Raw genomic sequence first — 25,919 nt, 5'->3', positions numbered from 1 at the left:
GAGAGAGAGAGAAATATATATATATTAAAATTTAAATACAATTCAAACTCTGAATTATTAATGCAAAGCAGCTTTCACTATAAATATTTGGTCTCTGGGTTTCAAGATAAATGGAAAAAATAATGAAAACCAAACTCACAAATGCCCTCCAGCCATGGAGATGCTAGGGCTAGTTAAAATGTGACTGTGGATGCGTAATGATTCGGAGTCCTTTATGGACAGGATGAAGAGGGTCAAGGAGATGCTGCGGAGGGCCGGGTGTGAGAGGGCAGCCTGGCTCTATCCGCAGGCCCAATGGCCAGCCAGGCCACCCAAGTTAGAGCGTTGGTGAGTTGTCAACTAGTTGGTTGATCTCAGCAAGTCACTGAAGTCCCAGTACCTCCCTTTTACCATCTGTAAAATGAGAATAATAATAATGCTCACACTCTCTTCAATTTAAAATGAATACAAGAGAGAGAGAATAGAAAACACTTCAAAAGTTAAGAGTTAGAATTTGTAATTCTTCTACCACAAACAAGCATTTCTATGGGAATAAAGAAAGACTTTGTGAAAGTTATTTATTAAGAAAAAAATTTGGCATGGTATGTGGACATACAAAGTTGACCTGATGTCATAGAAAAAGTATGGATGTAAGCCTTAGAAAACCCAAGTGTTTGAAAAGTAGGACGAAGCACTTATTAACCTAGGGCAAGTCACCTAACCTTACTCAAGCTCAGTTTCTCTATTAGTAAAATTAGGACAATATTACATGCCCCATATGGTCACTGTCAGGAAAAAAAAGGCTGAAAATGTCTAAAGTTATCTGGCAATTAATAGGTACTTAAATGTATGTGCATAAGTGTAGGTATGAGTGTGTATGTATATATGATCTATATGATGAATAAATAACATGTAATTTGGAGTTGGGTATAGATTTGGGGTTATTTATATTTATGATCTAGTATCTATGATCCCACGGATAGATATCAAGAGGGTATGTGAATCCCTTCAAATTTACTTTATGCTTGTGCATTTTCTTGGGGGAGAGTCCTCTGTTATCATCATGTTTTTCATCCAAGGAGTCCATGACCTTGAAAAGATTAAGTACCACCAATGTAGACAGAGAGATGGTGAGAGTGCTGGGTAGCTTTGCCTCCATATTGCTCACTACACATAATTCAGCACATCTACGCAGTGGTCATCTAGAATGAGAACTCCCCCTGTTTAAATACACAAGATTCTCCTTACTGGAGAAAAACTGGAACCTGGAAGAGGGTACTCCCCTTTGACAGGGACCAAAATTTCATAGTAAATAGTGGGAAAGAGATCTGGGACTTTATCTTTAAAAATGAGACCAAAATTTTGGGAAATGAGTATATGTATATTATTTTTAATAAATTTTAGGCTGTAATTTCAACAACTTGCCAGCTATATAAAGAACAAAGAATAAAATATGGGTTGATTTATTTGGCCCATATTTTCCCAATCAGGTTGTATGAGGGCATCACATGACCTCCTTTACTTTCATCAGTACAGTTGTTAACAGCCGTATTTTTTTAAGAGTCTGCAAAAAAATATTTGAGACATGTGCCACTTTCCCAAGAACCTGTCATAAGCCTCTAACATCCAATCCCTCACTTTGAAGCCCTTGGGCTGTCATCATGCTTACTGACTTTTCTTTTTAATTGATAACAAGTTATCTTCATTTGTTAAGGAATTTGTATGTGACACAAACCTGGCTTCCAAAATCCCTTTCATCAGCTTGATAAAGCCTTGCATCTTTTGAAAAATGTGCTACTTCAATTTGCAAGTGTTGTGCAATCTATTTTCACCATGTTTCTTGATGCTGGAAACATCCAGATGATCCAGAAAAGACAGATGTACATAGAGCTGACTCTCGACGCAGTGGGGGGCCCACTGTTAAAAGGGGAAGGATGTCTGAGTGGGGCTAATTTGATAAGTGGTCCATTAATTCGTGAATGTTTCAATGTTATGGCAACTTTGGCTTTCCTGCTACCTTTTAACCATCAACCTTGGATAATGAATTTTCGGATAAGGGAAAACCAAGGGGAATCCCTGTACAGTTAGTACAAACTGGTACCAGCTTGGTGCAAGGAGAAGAGGGCCCTTTCAGTGCATTCTTCCAAAAAAGCCATGTTGCACATCGTGGCTGGTGAGGGGGAAATAATACATTTCAGGCAAGTGTAGGTTAAATAAGCCCTTGAGAATTAGTCTATGAACTCTACTCTAGTGGAAAATGAGGCCCACATTCCAAACCAATTTCACAACGCCCCCATCCCCCTTTTTAATAACAGTCCATTTTTACACAGGGGGTTGCCTATTCTGCAATTCTGTAATAGTGAATTTTTGCTTATTGTGTTTCTGGATAACAAGGTGTGCCTGTGTTTCTTTCTTGCATATCGGTTTGCAGAAAGTAATTGCCCTGCAATTCTTAATCCAACCCGTTCACGCATTCCTTTCTGCATTGTTCTTGTTTGTCATGTCTGAGCTGTCACCTGAGAGCTGATCTTCCTTTGCTAAAATCCATTCAAGAAGCATCTTTACCCTTCAAGATGTCTGGTGCAAAGATACACTGTTTTGACTGACGTAGCAAAACATTTACAGAGCATCTTTTTCCAAAGTATTATACTCTTGTGTTACTTCCCAAGGAAATATCTGTTTCTAGAATAAAATGGTGGAATTTAGATGAAAGATTGTCTTTTTTTTTGAGACAGAGTCTCACTCTGTTTCCGCCAGGCTGGAGTGCAGTGGCACAATCTTAGGTCACTGCAACCTCTGCCTCCCAGGTTAAAGTGATTCTCCTGCCTCAGCCTCCCAAGTAGATGGGACTACAGGCACATGCCACCATGCCCGACTAATTTTTGTATTTTTAGTAGAGATGGGGTTTTACCATGTTGGCCAGAATGGTCTCCATCTCTTGACCTCGTGATCAGCCCGCCTTGGCCTCCCAGAGTGTTGGGATTACAGGAGTGAGCCACTGCACCCGGCCAAATGATTTGTCTTTTTGGGAGAGTATTACGGGGTTGTCACTTAGTAAATATAACCTAAAGAGTAATAATGCTAATATTTGTTCCTTTTTCACCAAAAATCTTATTATGTGCTAGGCATTTTGTATGCATAATCTATTTTAACCCTAATTATTACTGTCCCTGTAAGGCTTTTTCCCCCAATGGAATGTAAGCTCCACATAGACAAGGATTTTTATCTTTTTATTTATTGCTACATCCCTGGTGTCTAGAACAGTGCCTGGAATAGACTAGATATTCAACAAATATTTCCTGAATAATAAATGAATCCCCATTTTACAGATAGGAAAGCTGAGACACAGAGAGGCCAGTTATATGCTATGTACATAAGGTCACAAAGGTAATAAGTGAAAAATCAGATTTTGAACAATATTTACTAGCAAAAAACCTACAGTCTTAAAAGATATGCTCCCTTTTTCCGTCCAACACACACACACACAAACACACACAGGTGCACAACCACTCTCAGACCCATGCACAGAGAAGCCTGACCAGTTCACCTGCTTCTTTAGCTCACCACGGACCAAATGCTGAAGGACACATTTTTGTTACCCATCTTCCTCCTCAGACTGTCCTCTTTGAACAAAAATCCTCTGTAGGTTCCTCTGCTGGCAGTTTTCATTAGTATTTAGTGACCTCCCCTGCCCAGTTCTCGTTTCCTGCACTACAATCCCCGCCCCCCGGTGAACTGTTAATTATAACTACTACAAAGTCTACACTCGCCTGGGAGACAGGCTGTTTGGCAGCAGCTGTGAAAGCCGAACTAAGTTATTTGGGGATTAATCCGCTGCTGAATGTAGTCTTACAAGTATAGCTTTGGGGGAAAGGAAAGGAAGATAAAATGAGCTAATGCTGTTCGTATAAATGTGAACTTCTATATAACACACACACAGGCACACCCATGAATACGCTGACTAAAAGTTAAAATATGATTATCAAAGGATAAGAAGGACTTACAACTGTAATGTAAAACATTAAGAAATATACCCTGGCTTTCTGTGTTCTGCAGGGATACAAGTGTGCTCTGAGCCAAGGAGAATTAAAAAAAAAAAGAGAGAGAGAGACAGAGATAGCAAATTGAAATATCTTTAGGTAGACTTAAATATAGCTTCAGAGATTATAATTCAGATCAAGGCTAGAGCTCCATTTCAACATTCCTTAACTGCTAGTAATATAACAAAGGTCTGCAAATTGGGAGGTACGTCTGCTTGGGAAGGGATGCTTATCTGATCTAGGCCCATCTTTCTTCATGTTTCAATCCCAGAACAGCTGCCCTTCCCTTGGTAAGAAACTCAGCGATGGCAGCACAAACCCAGCAAGCTGAAAGCGCAGCTGGCTGTGGTCCTGTTGCAGCTGCCTCACCCTGTGGAGAGTGTGCGTTGGCGGGTGGAGCAGAAGCGGGCTACTTGGGGGAGTCCTTGGTGGCTGCTGGCAGGCAGCTGCATGCCCTGCAATAAGGTAGTTCCCGTTTGTAAGCCAGCTGGGGGTGGTGGTGGAATACAGCGAGACGATGGGGCCATAAAAAGGAGGCATGTCCATCTTTCCCCAGGGCCAGCTGAGCTTCCTGAAGCTGGGGATAGGTTGGAAGGGTTATTCTTCCCTTTCATTCATTCCCTCACTTGCTCCTTCATTCAGTCACTCTTTTCATCTTCATTAATTTCAACTCTTTTTATCTTTCTTTCCTTTCTCCCAAATTATTCATTCAAAGATTAGTAGAGCAATGCAGTACTAAAATCAAATGCACAGACCTGGGGGACAGACTCGGGTGGGACTTCCAGCCCCCTCAACCTGCCAGCTGTGAGACTTTTGGGGAATTATTCAACCTGGATGAGCTTCAGTGTCCTCATCTGATTAGTAGACATATTAACAGTGCCACATCTCATAAGACTGCTGCCAGGACACTATGATTCAGTGATAAAGGACTTTACGTGCTGCCTGGCACACGCGAAGTGCTCAATAAACAGCAGGCATTAGGATGAGGATGACAGTTCTGTGGGAGCCACAGAGATGTGTCTTGCCGGCGGCTGCCTCCAAGGGCCACTTGAAAGATACCCAGTCTGCATGGTTGTCCCCGAGCAGAGGAGTCATACATGAGTAACAAGATAAAAAGTTAAAAATGTAAGGAAGTCCTAGGAGGAAGGTGCAAAGAAAGCCCCATGGAGAAAGGCCATCAGATCCAGAATTTGTCTATTAGAAGAGTATCCCTTTGTCCAGGTTCAGAGACACGGCTGCTGAGGACTGAGCCCCAGGCAGGAGAAGTGGTGTGTTAAGGGGCTGGCACACACAAAGCTCTGAGCTGACCCCAGAGTGAGATGCTGCTTCTGCTTCTGTTATGCTCCCTCAGAAGACAGCTTTTGTGACAAGGGGGAGCAGCAGAGAGAGGGTACAAGTGGGACCAGGGAGGGGACACACACCACGGACACACTGGACAATTTGCCACTCAGTAGTTGTTGAACAAAGTCGGGCAAGGACATGAATGAAGATTCCCTTTCATCCCCCATCTCAGAACCTGGGGCTTATCTCCCAGACCAGCTCCCTGAGTATCCTGAGGAACAAAAGTTCTACAAGGTATCCTTCCCCAGACATTCCAGGGCCATGTGCATAAATACACCTGTGACAGGCATAAGACTTCACTTCCCTCTAGGAGTCAGACCGTGCTCATTAGCACATCAAAGGCTCTGAGAAGTCCTGCAATAGACAATCTGTTTAACTTGATTCTTTCAAAATTATCCAACGCTGAAATAATTTTTTTTTTTTTTTTTTGAGACAGAGTCTCACTCTGTCGCCCAACTGGAGTGCAATGGTGCGATCTTGGCTCACTGCAACCTCTGCCTCCAGGTTCAAGCGATTCTCCTGCCTCAGCCTCCCGAGTAGCTGGGACTTGCCTGGCTAATTTTTGTATTTTCTAGTAGAGATACGGTTTCATCATATTGGACAGGCTGGTTTCAAACTCCTGACCTCGTGATCCATCCGCCTTGGCCTCCCAAAGTGCTGGGATTACAGGCGTGAACCACTGCACCTGGCCAATACTTTTTTAAAATAATGCCTTTGTCCCAACCCAATGTATGCATTTTATACATAAAGAAGTGCAGGTCCAGGGTGAAGAAGATGAGACTCTCTCGAGGCCATACAGTCAGTGAGGAGCTATGCCGAACCTGAATGCTAGCTCTGGTGAATAGCTCTTTGCCCTCCTCCTCACTTCCGCATGAAGCCAGGGCACCCCCGTCATGTGCCAGTGCTCCTTGGAATAGGTGGTGACAATGCTGACACTTCTGTCAAGCAGAAGTCATTCAAGGTGACTGCCTTTTAACACACTTCTAAAAACAAACTGTAAAAGCCCTCTCTGAAATGTCTGATGGGGAACAGATTTTTAAATCCAGACATGCAGGTGGGCCAGAAGGCAGAGAGGCCGGCAGGGAGGGGCACAAAGCTCCGCGTCCCAGGTCCTGAATCCAGGCTCAGCCCTTCCACTGCCCTTGCTGGCCATGTGCCTCCAACCCTCCAAGCCTGATTCCTCACTGTGAAACAAGAGGATTGTGTTGTCTTTTGGTCCTGCCTATTTATGATTGGAAAGAGAAAGGCTTGGCAGGATTCAGGTTGACTACTTGGCATTTGAGAGAGCCCCACATGCACCACCGAAATGCTCACCCCACCGTGGTGACTGTCATGCTTCTCTGCCTCCTTATTCACAGAGTGTTCCCTGCAAAAAGAGTGCTCCGAAAGCTCCCCAGTCCTCCTAGAACATTCAGTCTACTGACTCTCACTTAAGGCCCAGTGCACACTGGATACCACCCATCTCTCCAGTTTCATCTCCTACCATCTCTCCCACCATCTCACTTGATGATCACGACCCTGGCCCACTTCATGCTGGCTCCTTCTCATCCCAGGGTCACCTTCTTATATCAGCCCTTCAAACCATTTCATCTGAGGCAGCCTCCTCCCACCTTGGTCTCTTCCTCTTCATTTCTGTCTTTGTATACATCACTGTCTAAAATCACCTGACTTATTTGTTCATTTATCTGCTTAATTTCTGATTCTCCCTGGGAGAAGGTAACCTGTGAGAGCAAAGTATTGTTTGTTGCTTCATATTTACTGCTTGTTTACCTGGCACCAAGACTAGCAAAAAGTAGGTGCTTATTAAACTTCAAATAAATGAACGAATGAAGAAATTCTCTTTCAGAAAAAAAAGCCTGCTTACCCCTTCAATGTCCAGGTCAAATAAAGCCTTCTATGAATCATCTAGGCAAAATTGAAAAGCCACCTTTTTTTGTATTCCTTCGGCCTTTGTGTCTGCCTCTCATAGGATGTTTTTTTTCTTTTCTTTTTCTTTTTTTTTTCTTTTTTGTTGAGACGGAGTCTCTGGCCCTGTCGCCCAAGCTGGAGTGCAGGGGCACGATCTCGGCTCACTGCAACCTCCACCTCCCAGGTTCGACCAATTCTCCCTGCCTCAGCCTCCCAAGTAGCTGGGATTACAGCATCCGCCAGCACACCCGGCTTTTTTTTTTTTTCCATTTGTAGTAGAGCTAGGGTTTCACCATGTTGGCCAGGCTGGTTACAAACTCCTGACCTCATGTGATCCACCCACCTCAGGCTCCCAAAGTACTGGGATTATAGGCGTGAGCCACTGCGCCTGGCCTCCCTCTCATAGGATGTTATACGCCACTCTGCCCTCACTGCTCTGAGGGCAGGGGCCTGTGCATGTTATTCTGCAAGTCCACAGGCTTTGCCAAAGGCGAAGGTCTTCCACAGTGCTTAGAGAATTAAGGAATTGCTCGTCTAGAACCAAACTCTCTCTGGGCTCATACAATCAGGGCTTTGTTTGCTCTCCAGGAAAGTTCAGCCCTAAGAGTTTAAAACTTACATTAAATCGTCTCCTTTTTCCTGTCCATGGGCCTCCCCCAAGAGAAACATCATCTGGAAGCCATGTGATCGAGCGGACACTGATTTTGTGTAGGCCCTGCATCCTGGGTTCTAGTCTCAGGCTTTAGCTGGGGGATCTTGAACTGGGGGATCTTGAACTGGGTCTTTCGCCTCTCCCAACCTTTATCTCTTTAGTTTATGAAAGAAATTGAAAAACCTCTGAAGACTGCCCCACCCAGCCCTTACTTGTTTTGAATATGTGGCTCAGTCTTTCATACTCTCCCTCTAGCAGTCCATACATGTGGTTTGATAAGGAGTAAGTTTACTAGGTCTAGCCAAACGAGTATTTTGTCAATGAAATCTTACCCTCAGAGAAACAGGGAATCATCCATTATTCTCTGATTGGTGTTTTAAATTAGACTTCTTCTGCCACACACAAGCTTATACCAAATGAGGGGATTTTTATACTGGTTAAAGGTTCAAGGCTTTTCACAGATTGCAAAAAAGGCAAAATCCTAGCAGCTCAGAACGCTGTTGCATTTCATTTTACCCAGCCTTGCAGATTAGTTCCAAAGCCTGCTTGGTCAGCAAACATTTCTGCTGGCCTGGAAAAGCTCTTCAGTTCTTCCCAATCCCTATCAGGACTGTGCCACCACAGCGATGAGGAGCGGGATAAGCCATTTTCCTTTCCTGTGAACACTTCTGGGCCTGAGGCCTGCCTTTTTTCAGATTCTGTGGGCCTTTGCTAATTTGTGTGACAGCTTAAATGTAAATAGGACACATCTGCATGGGTTAAAAAAAATAGCTGCTCGTTGTAAAGGGCAGTGCACTGTGTTTATTTATCATCTACAACTGGAAAGCAGGTTCTGTTTCTAGTTTGTAATAGCTAATGGTTTGCGACAACTGGAAGCATTCCGGAACAGTTTTAGTTGACTATTGACTTTTGAAATTAGTCTACATTCATTTTATTTTCTTTTTTTCCCCCAACTACTTGGCTGGGAGAAGACAGTGAGCACCTATAAAGGTGGACATTTACAGACCAGGTCCCTGAGGCACCCACACCTGACCAGATACCTGCTGTCTGCTGGTGATCACATACCTCTTCCTAACTCTACTGACCACTATTTGCTGGGCAGGTACTTCATGCCAGGCAAGGGCTTCATATGCATTCTCTCTTTTGCTCCTGTCAACCACCCAAAGAAGTGCATGTTGGCTGGGTGCAGTGGCTCACATCTGTAATCCCAGCACTTTGGGAGGCTGAGGCAGGTGGATCTCAAGGTCAGGAGCTCGAGACCAACCTGGCCAACATAGTGAAACCCCATCTCTACTGAAAATATAAAAAATCAGCTGGGCGTGATGGCGGGTGCCTATAATCCCAGCTACTCAGGAGGCTGAGGCAGGAGAATCGTTTGAACCCGGGAGGGAGAGGTTGAAGTGAGCCAAAATCATGCCATTGCACTCCAGCCCGGGTGACAATGCAAGACTCCATTTCAAAAAAAAAAAAAAAAACAAAAAACCAAAAAACAAAAAACACAAAAAACAAAAAAACAAAAACAAAAGCCAGTGCATGTTATTGTTCTAGTTTGAGAAATGTAGAAACTGAGGCACAGACACACACACACTGACTATGTACTGAAAAGTATCAGAATTGGTGTCTGAGCTCATGGCTTAGATTATTCTTAACCATCTATATAGTATCTTTCAGAAGTCTCACACTCATCTACCAAGTTGGGCTGCCACTCAAGGGACACACACAAGCCTTGTGCTAAATCTTGGTGGTAGGTGAGGAATTCATTCAAGAAAAATAACTCAGGTATAGAAGTGACATCTTTAGTTTTACTCAGACAGCCCAATATCTCTCTTGAATTTCATTATACTATACATACATATTTTACATGTGTGTGTAAGTGCATATTCAAAATCATTTCTGTAATCACTTTTTTCATGAATGTTTCCATAGTTCACTTTAATTCTATTGCATTCAACAGGTAAGATAATAAAAGATTACTCTTACTCGGAATAGTGATCACAGCATCAGCTGCGAACACTTTCAGTTGCTCACCATAGGCTGGCTATTTGGAAAGCAATCTGAGAGGTCACCTCAAAAATTTTAACAAAGCATTATAATCTATCAAAAGAGCACCACAAAGCAATGACAGATTAGACTGATGTGGAAAGATGTCCACAATACACAAAGTGCAAAACAGGGAGTTGTGGAATAATTTGTGTAGTACAGTCTCAATCCTGGTAAAAGTGTGTGTGTGTGTGTGTGTGTGTGTGTGTGTGTATAAGCCTGGAAGAATCTCTGGAATGACAGAGTGCATAGATGTGGGGATGTTGCAGAAGGGACTTTCACTTTTCACTATATGCATCTTCTAGACTGTTTAACTTTTTATGCATATGTATTTTTAATTTAAAAAGTGATAAAAATGACATTTAAAAGTGTTCCCAGCCAGCTGTCCCAGGCAGTCCAAGTCACCATTGGTGCACTCCCTGTGGTGATTACTGCCATCAAGGCCATATTTGTTCCTCAGATCATCTACCTGCTGGCCCCAGCTCTTTCTTGGAATGCCCGCTCCATCTCCAGGTTGGCTAAGCCAGCTAAACCATGCCCAGCTGATTTTGAGCCATCTAGTTCTCCCTCCTCTTCCCCCTCATTCCTAGTTACATATTGTCATGCCCTTGCCCTTTGCATCCAGGAAGGCCAAGATAACTGGGAAAACAGTTTGCACCCCAGTAAACGATGCTGAACTCAGCGTTCTTGATGAGGGAGGCTTGCCCCAACCCAGCTGGTAAAGAGGAGGTCAAAAGAAACACACAGGTCTCAGCTCCTCAGCTAAGTCATCCTCCAAACTTGATTCCTCTTTCATTCCAGTCTGTCCAGCAGGGCCACCCATGCTAGGCATGAACACTAGCAAACTGTATCACCTCACATGCTGAGCATTTCCGAAGGTGCACTGTCTGGCCAATCAGCAGGACACAAATCCAGTGCTGGGTGGTAGCACCTGCCAATCAAATGGCTTTTCCATGTGAGCCTACTTCTCCTGAGCTTTGAGGATGTGGTTTCCAGTCTGACTTTCTTGTTTCAGAGCTGAAGTTTCAAGGATGCATCTGGACAAAATATGCTTTCCATATAGGCCAACAATTTATTTATTTATTGCTTATGACATTGTACTTGGCAGCTAAGAAGATATAAAACAATTTGAACCGCTCTGCAGAAAACGGTTGCAGAGTTGCCACTGGAGACTGCGGTGGAAGATAATAGAGGAGAATGGAGTCTAGCAGATCTTTCTGTAATTGACAGGCAGAGCCTCTAGAGGCAAGTGTGGCCAACAGGCATTCCTGCAAGGAGCTCACATCTCTTTCCAGTCTCAACTCCTGCTTTGGCACAAGAAGGAGACCAGAGGCATGTGTTGGAAGCCTTCTCTGACAGGAGAGATGGAGCCAGTATGAGGACCTTTGCCATCCACCCTTAATTGCCAGGTTAGATGGGTGTTTTGAACATTCATTAATGCAGTGGGTGGTGCTGACCTGCTTCCTTCCTCTGCCTGTCTCCCATTGACACTGTGGGTGCCCCTTCCATGGCCTGCTGGGCTCCACCATTTCAGTGTATGAAGCTCAACCTCTAACTGCCCATTCTTGCATGGCTTTGCCTGAGGGCTTCCCTGGCTTCTAAGGCTCACCTTATACAGGCTTGTAGCAGGTGAGGAGTGTGAGGGTATTGATGCCCCTAGGAGCAGCCCTCAGCTGATGACCGTCAGGAATGAGGACACACATATCACAGCTCCCTCACCCCTAAAGTGGGATGATTCTGGTTCCATACCAGCCTCCAGCATTCCACAGCAGGACTAAGCTGCAGACACCTGTTGCCCACAGTGGTGGCTTGACAACTCCTCCTTTATTGGCTTGCCTTCCCCTTGCCTTATTGATGCTTCCTGGGAACACATCCCCCAAGGATAGCTTGTACTACATCCTTGTCATAGAATCTGCTTTCAGGAACCCAAACTCAGAAAACTCCTACCCTATTCCTGCCCAGCCCTTTTTATGGATCATAAATTAGAGGAACCCCAAGATTGTTTCTTGCACTTGGGGTGGTTGTTGGGCCTGCAGAGTGTTTAAGAGAATTCAAATAAGTTGCTATCATAAAGAAATCTAGATTATTGGATTCTATTGAAAAATGGCACAGATATGGCTATACTGAGCTTGCATTCCCTTATGGCATGTGGGGCTGAAGCTGACTTCTGATGCCCCTTTAACCAAGCCTCCCTGGCCCATTTCCCTCATTGACATTTCCAGACTGGACTCTATGGATAGTTGCTGGGTCACCCAGGCTACCTGTAAGGCCAGGTGCCTTTTTTCTCCAAGACTCCCTGCCTTCCTGAGGGCCTGAGTCACTGTATGGAACACTCAGGCCTGGATCATACATAGAAAAGTATGTGGACAGAGATGTGTGTTCAGCCCAGGATGCAAAAATATCAGAAAGAAGAGAGTCACTAACAGCTAATGAATGCAACCATGTCAGGTGCCCTGCTAAACCCTTTGCATTCCTTTCTTTTCCATTTTAGTCTTCATAGACACTCTGCGAGGCAGATCCTATTATTATCTTCACGTTTTATCTGAGGAAACTGAACCTTAAAGAGTTGGAAAACTTATCCACTTAGCTAGTAATGAAGCTGGGACTCCAGTTAAATTTGTGGTGTTCTTTCTGTCTGCAAAGCTGCTTGGCCCCTCTCATCCAGGGCACAGGAATATCCATGGGAGAAGGCACTTTATTTATTTATTTATTTATTTATTTATTTATTTATTTATCTATCTGAGTTTTGTTTTAAAGAAATTTTTTTTTTTTAGAAGACAAAGTCTTACTCTGTCACCCATGCTGGAATGCAGTGGTGCAATCATAGCTCATGCAGCCTTGAACTCCTGGTCTCAAGTGATCTTCCTGCCTCACTGCCTCAGCCTTCTGAGTAGCTTGGACTACAGGTGTACACCCCCACTTCCAGCTATTTTGTTTTGTTTTGTTTTTACCTTTTATTTTTTTTAGAGATGGGGGGTATCACTATGTTGCCCAGACTAGTCTTGAACTCCTGGCTCAAGTGATCCTCCCACCTTGGCCTCCCAAAGCATTGGGATTAACAGGCATGAGCCACCACTCCTGGTGGAGAATGCACTTTACATGGTTGCTATGCCATCACCCAGGCCTGGCCTTGAGTCTGGGAGGCTCTGAAACCTTCCTTGTTAGGCCACAAAAGAAGAAGTACATCTCCAAAAGGGCAGCTTCCAAAGTAGCCAGCTCCTGTCTCCTCAGCATTGCAAATTAGAGACCTTGTGATTATTTTATAAGGAGAACTCTGAAAGATGTATAGACCAAAAGGTTCATTAGCTTCTGACCACCCCAGTCTCTTCTTGTAGGAAGTCACAGGGGAAACCAAAGACTCCAAAGGCCAGCTGAATTTACAATGATATGAAACTATCACTGCAGAACCTGGAATGTCCAACTGTGGCAAGCACAGTCCCCTTCCCATAGACACGGCCTCTAGGGAAGAAGAGGTCTAGAAATAACTTAAAAAGAGAGTAGGAGGGGTCACAATGAAGAGAAGAATGGCATCCTCAAAACTAGGGATGTTGGCTGAAGTAGTCATGCAGGGCATCAGGAACCCAAACTCAGAAAACTCCTACCCTATTCCTGCCCAGCCCTTGTTATGGATCACAAATTAGAGGAGCCCTAAGATTGTTTCTTGCACTTGGGGTCGTTGTTGGGCCTGCAGAGTGTTTAAAAGAATTCAAATAAGTTGCTATCATAAAGAAATCTAGATTCTTGGATTCTACTGAAAAATGGCACAGATATGGCACAGAGGCCCCAGGGAACTATTCCACAGCAGGATAGTGGCTTTGATGGAAAGAGTAACTACTGGATTCCTGGCCCCACCTCCTCTCTCATCTCCCCCTAGAGATGGCCTGGCCATTGGGAAGCTCCGTGGCTATGACACCCATCTTCTGGATAGTGCTATGAAGCACTTCTCCAAGATCCTCCTCTTTCACTCCCCCACTTTTGCCTCCATGGTTGGCTGATGCCTCTCCTGACACACCCTTGTTTTGTTTTGTTTTTTGCTGCCAGTACATTCAGGCAGCTAGATCTAGCCTAGCTGGCTAGAAGCTGTCCTGGCTCTATAAGGCAACTTGGCAAATCTCTACTCCGATCTATTCCATTTTGCTTTCATGGGTGTACAGTCTTATTTCCCTTCCTTCCAAGTCCTTAAGATGGGAGGAAGTAACTTCTTTTGCCTGCCAGTGTGTTCCCTTTAAGTCTCCCTGACCAGAGTGTAAGCCGCCACAGAAAAAGCAGGCAAGAAATCAGGGTGGTGAGAACATAGATTCTGAGGCCATTATAGACAATAACTCACATCCTGTGTCACTATTATTACTATATTAGACATATTTCTTTCTTTCTTTTTTGAGACAGGGTCTCACTCTGTCGCCTAGGCTGGAATGCAGTGGCATGATCTCAACTCACTGGAATCTCTGCCTCCTGGACTCAGGTAATTCTTCCACCTCAGCCTCCTGAGTAGCTGGGACTACAGGCACACACCACCAGGCCCGGATAATTTTTGTATTTTTTTTTAAATAGAGACAGGATTTTGCCATGTTTTCCAGGCTGTTCTTGAACTCCTAGGCTCAAGCAATCCTCCCACCTTGGCCTCCCAAAGTGTTGGGATTATAGGTATAAGCCCCTGCACCCACCCCTGGATGTATTTCTTAACTTCTATGGGCTAGGTTTCTTTCCCTGTAAAGTGTAGATAATTATTTTTAATTGAAAGATGTGCTCAAAGGGTCAAATGAAATTATGTGTGTAAACTGCTGAGGAGTGTCTGAAAGCTGGGGAAATGTCTAATAAATAGAATAATAACAATACTGGCAATGGCTGTGATTGTAGCATGCCTCCTGTGCTCCCTAGAGTTGTGAGGTATAGCTCCCACTGTGGATCTTAACAAATGCTTGCTAAATTGACTTGAGCCAGGACTCAGTAAGGGATGCAATTTCTATTCATCTGGCCTCAAACTGGCTTATGGGAAAAGGCACTTATTGGTTCTTGTAACTGAATCATTCAGGACTACTCTGGCTTTGGGCACAGGTGAATTTGGGATCCTAAATGATGTCTTCAGGGATTTCTCTGCCTCTCTCTCCATCATTCTTGTCTACTTTCCTTTTCTTTCTGACTTCATTTTCAGGTAGGGTTCTCTTCTCACTATGGTCCTGTCGCCCCTGGTACCCCAAATTTCATCACTCCAGCTTCTATTTCCATAAACAGTTCTTTTTCCAAGCGGTCTTAACTCAAAATCTCAGAACTGAGACTCATTGGTCTAGTTTGATCATGTGCCCATTTCTGAACCAATCACTGTGGCTTAAGGGATAGCTCCCTCTGAGTGATTAAGTCTAGAGAAAGTGAACTCTGGCTGGCTTGAGTCATGTGCCCATATTGACATAGTACTGGGTGAAGGGTAACTGTCCCAGAACTGCAGAAACTGAAAGGAATTCCCCAGAGAAACTCTGGCCCCTCGTATCAAAAGACAGGGAGACAGACACTGGGCAGACCGAAGCAATGGATGGCTGTACACCACTGGTAGGCATTAAATGCATTTTGCACACTTGCTCATGAATGTCTCCCTCTCCCTGCTGCAGAGCCACATAATCAGAAGACTGAAGGACTATCGCTGTGAAGTGAATCTGAGTAGTTCTGACTTGCTGGCCTGTGACAGGGCAATAGCAGCCACAGATGTTTAACTAAGCAAGTGCTACCAGGCCCCAGGCCCGCAGGCTCTTCCCCAAGCCCAGTCCCAGCTGACAGGCAGGCCTGACAGGACATGTCAAGGCCAAGAGTCGGGACACCTGTCAAGATGTCACAGTGCCTCAGGACACGTGGGTGGGCAGGTGACAGCTGCAGTGACCCTTCCCGAGGCCCATAGAGCAACCTGCATCTGCCACCTTCAACAGGCAAGGCATCTTTCTTCTCAGAAAGCAAGGAAAGCAAGCATTTGAAACTGTATATCCTTTCCTGTTTCATTAAGGGGTTGGGCTTTGTTTTCCTGAAAGCTTTTGTTCTTCTGTCAGCATATTCAAAACAACCAAAAGGCGTTACCTGCTCTGAAATCCCCAAGATGCCTATCCTCAGAGGTGATTTTTTGGCTGTCTCATGCAGCAGAAGGAAGATTTGCTTCCTAGCTGATTCTCCACTCCTCAGGACATTCACAAATGGCAAATTATAAGCCCATGTTGCCTCTGCTGACTGCAACTTGGGCCTGTCAGCCCAGAATCATATTTGGATGATGATTTGGTCAAATCAGCCCTGGCTGTCATCCTGGGCTCCCTTTTCTCCTTCCACCCGATGAACAAACCCCATGGCCCTTCCTCCTCTGATAGCTCTGGCATCCAGCCGCTTTTCCCCATCCCTGATCTTCCCACCGTTCCTTTCTACCCCCACCACCTCTCTCAGGTCCCAATAGTCTCTGTGCTCCACTCACTCCCCTCCATCAATTCTTGGCTCTTCCACCAGAGCTGTCCTTCTAAAGCACCTACATCCATTCATGCCACCACTTAGCCTTTTCTTTCAATAGTTTCCAAGTCCCCTTATAATTAAGTTCTATCTCTTCAAAAAACTAGTAGAAAGGTTTTCTGACCTCAGTCTCAACTGATAGCCTGTTTGCCTCCTATACTCCAGATGTATTTATGGACATAGGTAGGCTCCCAGATCAGATCTACATCATGACATTCCCTGGGGCTGGGCTATTCTCCTCTGCCGCCTCTGTACCTGGCCAACTCCTACTTATCCTTGAGGCCGCAGCTCAAGGGCCACTATTTCTGGCTTCTGAATCTGGGTTTGGCATCTCTTCCACATGTACTCTAGGCACCTAGTGACTCCTCCACTACAGCGCTTATTATACTCTCCTGCAATTGCTTGCTTATCTGTGCTTCCTTCATTAGCCTGGAATAATATTGGAATAATGGAGCCTGGAAGATCTATGAGTATGGAACTCACCTTATTCATTACTGTATCATTAACTTCACATGCAAACCCCATCACATTATGGAAGCTCAGTTCATATTTGTTAAATGTCTGAACAATGTGAACGTTCATACTTAGACTTTCCATTGGCAGAATTTGAGGTCACAATTTCTGTACGTGCACCTGAGAGCAAATTGGCACATCAACCCGCACCCCCACCTCCAGATAAAATGTCAGCGATAGCATTTGTTCCACCTGATATTCCTTTTGGCTCCTGATCTTTATGCCCAAGGTATAAAAATGTCTCCATCACAACTTCCACCCCTGGAATTGAGTGCCTGGCGCAGGGAAGGGGGCACAATCTTTGACACAATCTAGAGCAAGCGAGACCTCCAAGGATTTGAAGAGAAATACAAGAGTGTGCTCTGAGCTTTGGCTTGCAGAACCTGGGGGGTGGGGCGGGGGTGGGGTGGGCGTCTCCTATTTCCTTGACCATCCAACTTTGATTTTTTTCCTCCTTGCTCAGCACCTAGTGGTGTAGTATTCCAAGGGCATTAAAACAAGGTTAAAGGGCTTTATGTGATGAAAGGCATTCTTAGTTGTGAGTGGCTAGCAGGAGTTTCAATATCAGCAATTTTATATATGGAAACATATTAGCTTCATATTTAATTGGGGTCGTAGTGCACTGTGAAATATAGCACTTCTGTGCACAGACTTGGGCATGATGTCCCACAGACGTGGGTTTGAGTCCCAGCCCTGCCATTAATAAGCCATGTGACACCTGCCCAGGTAGCTAACCCCTGTGAGCCTCAATCAGGTCCCTCATCTTTAAAATAGGGATGATAATAATAATAAAAGCATAAATCCTTGTAGGGCTGCTGTGAAGAACAAGGTAAGAAGTGCACATAAAGTACCATGTACAGCACCTAAAATGAGGTAAGCACCTAGAAAATGCAAGCTGCTCTTCTTCATATTATAACATTGGGCCCTTACCCTGCTCCAGATGCTAGCAAGTAAAAAATACACCAGCTTGCCCTGTGTGCCAAGTCTTACACGCTGATGTTGGTTCAACCCATCTGTGCATTAGTTTTCTACTGCTATCCTAACACATCACCACACACTTATTGACTTAAAAAAAATCTGTTTATTATCTCACAGTTCTGTAGGTCAGAACTTTGGCACAGCATGGTTCAGCTCATTCTCACTCTGGGTTTCATGAGGCCAAAATCACCAGGTGTCAACAGGGCTGCAATCTTTTTTGCAGTTCTGAGGCTGCATTTATTTCCCAGCTCATTCAGGTCACTGGCAGAATTCAGCTCCGTCTGGTTGTGGGACTTTCCTTGCTGGCAGCTGGCTAAGCATCATTCTCAGCTTCTAGAGGCCACCTGCAATCCCTGGCTCATAGCCCCTTCCCTTTTATCATAGCCTCTCCTCCCCCTTGGGACCATTCTGCCTCTTCTTATGCCTAATCTCTCCCCTTCCCTCTTCCACTGCACCACTCTGACTCTTCCACTTTCTTTCTCCACTTTTAAGGGCTAATGTCATGACATTGGGTCCGTTTACATAATCCAGGATACTCTCCCTATTTTAAGCTGCAAAGTCCCTTCGTCCAGTACCTGGTTAGTGTTTGAATAAAGCATGGGCGTCTTGGAAAGACATCTTTAGATTCTGCCTATCACATCTAATTTGCTGCATTTTAAAATCTGAAACAAAACACATCTCAACACAGCACATTCATTAGGTGTTTAGTTTGGGCTATTTGTGGAGTTGGCTTAGCTGGGAAGAAAAACGTGAAAAGGTTATTTAAAAAAAAAAAAATGGGCCCACCTCCTTTCCTGAGAGACTAAGCTCTGTTAAATATGGAGTTTTCCATTCATTTAACAGGGAAATTCCCTTAGTTTTTCTCTTTTTCACTCTCTGTTTAATAAAGTCCATACCATTTTAAGGTATTTAAGTATTTAAATATTGCAAATCTAGGTTTTTATATATGAAGCTCAACTCCAGATTCCAAATTGTCAGTCAGCAGGGTCTGAACAGGGAGGACTCCTGGGGGCAATCCTGCATTAATACAAACAGGACAGCGTGGGCTGGGAAACTCAAGACTCAGATTGGAATGTATTTGCCAATTGGCAACAAATCCTGTTCTCATCAGCTTATCAGATTTATTTCATGTAGAAAATTAAAATTCTGGGTTTCTATTCTACAGAAATACTTGCACATACGCCCAAAGACATATACACAAAATTATTTATTGCAGTCTTGTTTGTGACAGCAAAACATGCAAACTATCTAAATGCCTATTAACTGTGAGTGGCTAAAATGAACCTTGGGAGGGGAATTCCATGAAATACTTCTGTTGCTATTAGAAAATAAGGTAGGTCTATATATATTAAAATGAAAAGTTTACCAAGACATACTGTTAAGTGAAAAACGCAAATCACAGAAGAAGCTGAATAATATAATCTAATTTGTGTTAAATGAATTATGTAAATGTACATTATTTGTAAATGCAGACAAAGGACATATCTACCAATTAATTGGGGTCTTTTGCTTCTGGGGAGAAGTGTAGAGTTGGGGGACAGAGTGAAGGAGACGTTGAGGTTTTAAGTTGTCTACTTCAATATAGCTTAAATATTTGACAATGAGAATTGAGTCATGAATGTAGATTTTTTAAAGAATTGGGTGAAAAATACCATGTTAGACATATCACTAAGGGTAGGGGCATATAGGCTATCTATCAATGGGACTTGAAATATGATGTTATTTGATGTTTTAGAAATTAAGGCCAGCCAAACAGCTAAAATGACTAACCTCTGAGCATTTCAGCTTAAAATTCCATGCTTATTCATTGCTACAGCAGAGCCAAGTCCTGATGAGACAAGCTGAATGAGAGAGGGCTATTTATCTTCTAGTTTCTGGATGGCTGTGACCTTCCACAGACCTGGCACATAGAAGGTGCTCAATAAATACTTGAAGAATAAAACAAATGGCACTATTACATTTGGGAAAAGTCTGGTATCTGCCTTTGATTAAATAAATCAAGCCTACTAAAATCACACAGGAGACATATATATAAGATTCAACCCACTCTCAAGAATGGATGAACGGAAGGGAGATGGTTTTCATTACAGAATACAGGCAAGTAAGATTTGGAATTAGACAATCTTTCTTTACCTTCAAACAGAACCAAACAAAAAAATTCCCCAGAACCAGATCTTAAAAACCAAGTCCTAACCTTACACAGCCCCTGGAATAAAGCTTTTCCAGTGTACCTGCCAGCGTAGCCAGTAGAGGAGAAACGGGCTCAGAGGAGGAGGAACTTGCTGTCTGCAGTGCTGCCCCTTCATCAGTGGAAGTAAGGCTAGAATCAATGATGGCTAAGCTCCCTTTCAGTGGCAACTTTCTGGCAATCTGTAAGTGGCCACTCTGGTGGCCCAGTATCCTCAAAGGAGCTAGAATCAGTTCTTTTAGCTTCAAAGAAACAGACCGTTGGGTCTGCATGTCAAATGTCATTGTGAACCTATGCCCCAGCCCCCACCTCATCTGCAGATTACCTATCGGGGTTGAGCTGCAGGAGTTACAGTGGCCCCTTCCTTTTGGAGGGTGAGTTGGAAAGGGAGGCAGCATGTGGCAAAACGCCATCCTCAAGGCCCTCAACATTAGACGTTGCATTGTTTTTAGTTCTTTAAAAAAACCTTTTTTACTTTTATAGTTCTAAATTTACTCTGGATTTACCAATATTAACTAAGTGGCTAAGAAAATAAATCTACAAAGCAAACATGAGTACCACACTGTTCCCCAGGACTCTAAGCCTAGGAATGCAAGGAACCCTGTTTCTAATGATGTAGGTACACTCTTTGCTGCTATTGGTTTGTTTCTGCCTATAGCCAAGTCACATTTTGCAGTGCGACTATCCTGTAAACCATGCGCTTGTTTCTAAATTGTACCAGATGCTCATCCACTAACTCAGCCTTATACTTTCATCAGATTTTTATGTCTTTAGGATGTATATCTTTGCCACTCAAAGGGTGGTCCACACACCAGCAGCATTAACATTGCCTGGGAGAAGGGTTGCCAGATAAAAGATGGGAAATTCAAATTTTACTGGATGGCAAGTCTTTTTTTTTTTTTTTTCCACCTCTAAATTGATAACCCTACCTGGGAGTCTGTTAGAAACATAAAATCTCAGGCTCCACGCAGACCTAATGGAATCAGAATCTGTATTTAACAAGTTTATAAGTGGTCGCAAAATCAACTTGAGTCTACTTAATTCCTGTGATACAAACCTTCTAAGTTCCACTGGCAAATTCTGATCTCACTCTGCATCAAATGTAGATGAAAAGAGTAAGCTGTCAACAAGCTTGGTTTCTGTGTTTCCCCCATTTCGTCATGTATTCTGTTCGCAAATGCGCACATTTTTCAACCTGGGCACAGAAGGCACCCCCACTTTCAACCACTCGTGAGCCCGAGCTCATGAACCGCCATCACTGCAGAGGAGACGCCAGGCTGTGTTAATTGCTTGCTGGGTGGTGGGGAGGAGGGGCGGGGTTACCATCTCGCCTTTGATCAGGAGGTAGAAGTAATGGTTTTACTTACATCCTGCTTTGTCTCTGCACAGGCTGAGAGCCAAGGATCCATTTCAGGCTCTCTCTTTCTTCCTAGTATTCTGTTACTGCCTACATACTGCGGCCCAGAGCTTCAGGCGGGGTGGGGGTAGAAACCAAACGCTCTTTGTGGTACACCCACATGACAGGCTTCAAAATGGAAACAATATTTAAGTTTAACCTGGAAGATCAAGTTTGCTCAAATCTCGCAACGCAGGGAGCTTTTGAAAACTTTAGCAGTAGGTCTGCGTTTGATGGGGAGAGGCAAGCAGTGATGGAGAAATGAGGCCTTGTTAACAGACACTGAATCCCCACGCGGGAGTCAACATTTTGCCTTATTCCTTATAAATAATGGGGATAATAATAACACACAGAGACAGAGCCTTGAAAGCTTCAAGGCGTCTTTACAGCCACATTCTCCTGCAGTCTGCAGAATAATTTTGGGAAGAGGGTGCGCAGAGAAGGTGTAGAAAGTAGCCGTCGTCAGCCCCACAGGACAGAGAAGACATATAATCAAGTAAATTGATTTTAAAAGTAAAAAAAAAAAATCAAGATACTTTCCTCAAGTAGCACATTTCCTGACTCTTCAAACAGCACTCTTTCCACTGTTCTCAGGGTTCCATTATTTGGTTGCCCCAAGCTACTCAGATCTTAGCCATTCCTCATGGAATTTCAGGGCTGGAAGAAACCTTTAAAAGATTCATAGAATCTTGTTATGGATTGAAGTGTGTCCCCCTCAGAATTCATGTGTTGCTATCCTAATCCCTAGTACTTGAGAATGTGACCTTATTTGAAAATAGGGTCGTTGCAGATCTCATTTGTTAAGATGAGGTCATCCTGGACCCTGATCCTAGGTGACTGTTGTCCTTCTAAGAAGGGGAAATTTGGACATAAGGAGACACATGCACCCAAGGAGAACGCCAGGAGAAAATGAAGATAGAGATCACAATGATGCATCTGCAAGCCAAGGAACACCAGAGATTGCCACCAAACCACCAGAAACTAGAGGAGAGGCATGGAATAGATTGTCCCTCACAGCCTCAGAAGGACCTGCCTACACCTTGAACAAAGCCTGCAACACCTTGCTATGGCAGCCCTAGAAAGGAAAGACAAATCATAAGGTGAGAAGTGTCATCATGGTGCTAATGCTGATGAGAGTTTGCTGGGCTCCAGAACTGGGCAAGGGTTCACTGCATCATCTCATAGCTTCCATACATGGACTCTGCGAGGTAGGCACTAGAAATGAGGGCTTTGAGGCTCACAGAGGCTGAGCTACTCAGTCAAGATCACACAGCTAGCATGTGGCCAAGCTGGATTTAGACTTGGGCAGTCTGAGTCCAGACCCTGTTGTATTATCCCTTAAACATCACAGCCTTAGGTGGGGTGGCCAGGACAACTGATTAGCATCTATGAAGCCCTTTCTCTTGTAGCACCTGTAAGGGGCTCACAACACCACCATGAGGTAGAAACAAACATTACTTAGGTTTTATAGGGGAGGAAAGTGGCACTCAGATTAAATCACTGACCCAAGGTCACAGAGCTCATCAGTGGTGGAGCGGGTATTTGAATCAGGGCTGTCGACTCCAGCAGGAGCTCTCAATCATTGTGCAGGAGCCCAGCGAGTTCAGATTTGCTGGGTTCTCAGTGGCAAGTATGTCATCCTTTCCAAATCACCATTTCCTCCCTCTGTACCTCCACCTGCCATGCACACCTTGACTGTTGGTCCCCTTTTCCATGTCCTAATACACACACGGACATTTTCAATATTCACTTCCCTTCCCTCCCTCTATAAGAAAGTTCTGCTTCCTCTGAGTAGTGTCAAAGGTAACTTTCAGGCAGTAAAGTCTGTGAGATTCTTTCAGTCTGCAGGTCAAACTTTGATAATGTTCAAATCCAGGGATGATATCTGGGGGTAAAACAGTGGTTCCCAACCAACCAGGAGCCATTTTGACCCCCAGGGGACATTCAGCAATCTCTGGAATCATTTTTGGTTGTCACAACTAGGGGCTGGGGGTGGAGTGTGGCAGGGATGCTACTGGCATCCAGTAGGTAGAGGCCAGGGATGCTGCTAAATATCTTACAATAGACAGGATGCAAGACAAAGAATTATCTAGCCCTGGATTCAATAGTGCTGAAGCTGAGAAATAGTGGCATAGCACGTGTTCTCCAGCGGCAAACTGCCCACTTCTAAATTCCAGCTCCATCACTCACTGGTTCTACAACTTGTGGCAACTTTCATAAACTCTCTAGGGTCCCATTTTCTTAGTTTTAACATGTAACTAATAATAGCACTTGCCTCCTGGGTTCGTTAGGGGGCAAAGTGCGTTAGTGTATGGCCAGGCCATACACTAACTAAGTGAAGTGTGGGGCACGGTGTAATTGCTTAGGAGAGGCACCCTTATTATTTCCAAAACTGGAAGGTAAGCATCTGACTGTGGGGCTTCCATAGCTGCTTCTCAGCTGCACTAGCTGGTAATCTCAGCTGCAGCAGGCAGTCTCAGGATGATGAATGGCAGACTCAGGCACTTAGCATGTGCACAAATAGCCAGGTGCAATGTAGAAGGAAACTCTTGTTTTAAAGTGAAATTAAGTATAAATAATTTAGGCGATCACTCTCTAAAGGTTTCACTTTAGAAGTGTTCGGAAATTCCCTTTGAAATATTTTTAAAGGTCTCCATTTATCTACACAACTAGCATTTACATCACTTTTACAATGTGCTAGATGGTTTACATGGTTTAACAGATTTAATTCTCAAAACAACATCCAAAGATGAGCACTATCTTTCCTTGTCCTTTTAAAACAAGGTCACTTTTCCTGAAGTATGTGGCCCCAAGATCAATCAATGCTGTTAAGTTTTCATTCAATCTTGTTTTTTTCTTATTCTGTTTTAGCTATTATATTATCTTCCATTATTCTCCCCAGCCCTCTCCACAAGCATAGAAATTTTAGCAACATGACATAGGCTTTTGTGGATTAGCCTGGGAAACTAACACAATGTTTAACACACAATATACAACATGTATTATGTAATAATGTATACATTTAAGATATATAATGCATAATAAATTGTGTGTGTGTATATGTATGTGTATATATATATCACTATTTGATTTCCCAACCATGAGTTAGCTGACTCATAAACTCATCTGGGGAGGGACTTTGGCATGTGGTTTAAGGAGCTGGGTCTGAATAACCCCTTGCTATATCGGATGGCTAGCAGTGGCCACATAATACTGAAGAAAGAACACAGAATGTGATAGGGAATGACAACTGGGTTACACAGCCTGGGTTCTTCCACCTCTAAGTTGTGTGACCAAGATGTAATTTAGCCTCTCCTCTATAAAATGGGGCAACCTAAGACCTACATAGTGGGACAGAGAAAGACTAAGTAGAGTTACACATGGACAAAGGAGGCCTTCCTTAATGGTTGCGCTCCACTCCAGGACAAGTTATGCTCATTGTCATTACTCAGATTCCAGGGCTACAAGGCTCACAGGACTCCATTGGGGTCTGCTGGCTGATGACAACACCTCATTCCAATGTGATAGTATCACTTTCCTATCTTCTTTTTAGTGTCTTTGTGTGTTGCCCCTCTTGACTGCTGGGCCTGATGTTCAGGCCACACCACACAGCTCTTAAGGCCAGCCTGTTGAATTGCCCATGCTGGTCTATATCTATACAGAATTGATGGCAATTATAGATTATGCAATATAAAGTTGCCCTGTGCTAACAACCTCCAGAGTCTTTTAATTCTTCTTATGACCAGAACCTTACATTGAGAGATGATTAAGAATACACCTAACTTGAGTAAAACTACTCAAGGAGAGCAGGAACTTGAATATTTAGCTTCTGTTGAGTTGCACATAGCAGGCACTCAATAAATATTTACTGAACTAACTGCTAAACGGGTGAGCATTAGTTAAGTGCTACATAGCATAGTATGCAACAGTTTTCCCTCCCAGTGTCTTCTTTCATTTCTTTTCAAATAATCTGAATAATTTGTAGGCAGGAACATAAGAGCTTAGTTTTTAATCTCATCGACAAAGAACCCTCCAAAGAGGAGACATTCCTTTGGCCTTGGTTGTTGGCATTTCAGGCATAATTATATTTTTCACCCTAAAATTTCTCAACAAGATTAAGAGTTACACACAAAGTCTCCTTAACCTTTGGCTCAGAAGTTTGCACAAGGAGCTCTGCCCACTTTTCATGTGATTTCTGAAAGATGCCAGCTGCTGGCAGCCATGAAACATGAAACACAAAGAACCCGTAATCTGCTAGAACATACCCTGCTTGCACAATTCCTTGAAGCCTCTCTAAGAACACACCAAAGCCTGCAAGTGTGTACATGCTTTTCTGCAGGCAAAGAAGATGCAACATTGCTTTCTCAACAAGCTGTTTCCAATATTTTAAGTAACTATTCTGGCTTGACC

The 25,919-nt window shown here is 43.7% G+C and overlaps 1 protein-coding gene and 1 pseudogene across 2 annotated transcripts in view; both read right to left on the bottom strand.

The window, feature by feature from the left end:
• The window catches only part of ERC2 (ELKS/RAB6-interacting/CAST family member 2), a 988,837-nt gene that overhangs the window by 145,481 nt on the left and 817,437 nt on the right, over positions 1–25,919 (bottom strand). The gene's annotated exons all lie outside the window — the stretch shown is intronic.
• LOC105552686 lies at positions 15,160–15,986 on the bottom strand (annotated as a pseudogene). The gene has a single exon (XR_001008057.1). The product of XR_001008057.1 is annotated as an uncharacterized LOC105552686 (transcript).

The sequence above is a fragment of the Mandrillus leucophaeus genome, unplaced genomic scaffold (genome assembly GCF_000951045.1).
Source record: "Mandrillus leucophaeus isolate KB7577 unplaced genomic scaffold, Mleu.le_1.0 Scaffold57, whole genome shotgun sequence".
Classification (NCBI taxonomy): Eukaryota; Metazoa; Chordata; class Mammalia; order Primates; family Cercopithecidae; genus Mandrillus; species Mandrillus leucophaeus.
Note: the sequence above shows the minus strand (reverse complement) of the source record. Positions and strands in the feature narration are given on the sequence as shown.